Source organism: Apaloderma vittatum, unplaced genomic scaffold (genome assembly GCF_000703405.1).
Source record: "Apaloderma vittatum isolate BGI_N311 unplaced genomic scaffold, ASM70340v1 scaffold42786, whole genome shotgun sequence".
NCBI lineage: Eukaryota > Metazoa > Chordata > Aves > Trogoniformes > Trogonidae > Apaloderma > Apaloderma vittatum.
The window spans coordinates 1-1,413 of record NW_009721976.1 but is presented as its reverse complement, the minus strand read 5'-3'; positions in this window follow the sequence as shown (position 1 = coordinate 1,413).

The following is a 1,413-nucleotide window of genomic DNA, read 5'->3' as shown; positions in this document are numbered from 1 at the left end:
AAAGAGTGTGTGCCTGTGTGACTGTGTGTGTAATCAAGATACAGCTGACAGAAGGAAATGGGTCTTGCCATGTCCTGCTGTAAAACAGCAACACTCACCTCTTAATTTTGCTATTATTGCACATAATTGCTTTCACTTGGCAGCCAGCCAGCATAAACTAAGCACTAGTTACAGTGTTTAAATCAGTAGGTGACTGAGAAGAATCTGCTTCGCTTTGAACAGTATGATAATAATGCTTCTATTTATTTGAATTTGCATATATTCAGACACACACACACACACACACACACATATGCACTGCAAGTTTTGTTGAGCACATATAGACAGAAACATACATGATTTGCCTTGCTTTTTCTTCTGTGGAAAGCAATGGACTAGACATAAAACTGCAACCATGCAGTAAAGCTAAGAGGATTTGCAATACACATGCACAGAAGGAGGGAATCTTTAAAAAATGTACTGCAATTCAATTGCTTTTCCACTTATGACTTTTATTAATTGTAAATTTGTCTCCCCTCTAAAGTAGTCTTGTAATTTTGGTTTATTCAAATAATCCTTGTAGAATGCGTGCATGGTCAGGACACCCTAAGTAACAATAAAATACATGTCGGGGACATCTTTCAAACATTTTCTGCTTGTCCTCAAACACTTCTTCACGTAATTTATCACCATGCTTACTGATCAGCCAGCATGACCCCTTTAATTTCATTAACTTCTGCAGATAAACGCAAACTAGTGTTATTGAACCAGCCATCTCTTCTCATTAGAACACACACCCAAACAAAACCCGTATTTTACCTAGCAAAGCCACGGTGCAAAACGCTTCCCATTTATGAGAGGCATGAAGGCACTTAACTCGCAGCTGCCAGCCTCGTGACTTGTTTTTCCTCCACACTTCCCTTGTTCTGGCTCCAGCCTTAGTATAACGGATATAATAATGGCATTGTGCCAGAACGCTTCCAGACGGTCTTTTTTGCTTTGTCTTACCAACGCGATTCCTAATTCCGCACTAGGACGCTCCCTCTCTGCTGCACCAAGGCAAAGCAAACACTCGACCAGTCGCTTATTTCCCTGGGGACCTTTTAACAGTGGGAGAGTATTTGAAGTGTTGTTAGTAGAGGTACCAGGCAAGGAGGGATTTCCTTGAAAATTCTCTGTGGTGGATTTTAAATTTATGCCCCATATGGTTTTAAGTTGCTGCTGTGATAAGCCGACTCGGTATACTGGGGTGCACTGGTATGAGGGGTGAAAAATAAACGGCCAGGGTCAGAGCGAGGCTTTGAATAACTAGCAGGATTAGGGTTAAACGGTGTTTTTATGATCTGCCCCAAACTTGCCAGTGTGGGGAGAAAAGAAAAAAAAAACAGTCCTCTTCGAACGAGAGCCACCGCCCCGCTCCCGCCCGCTAAGGGC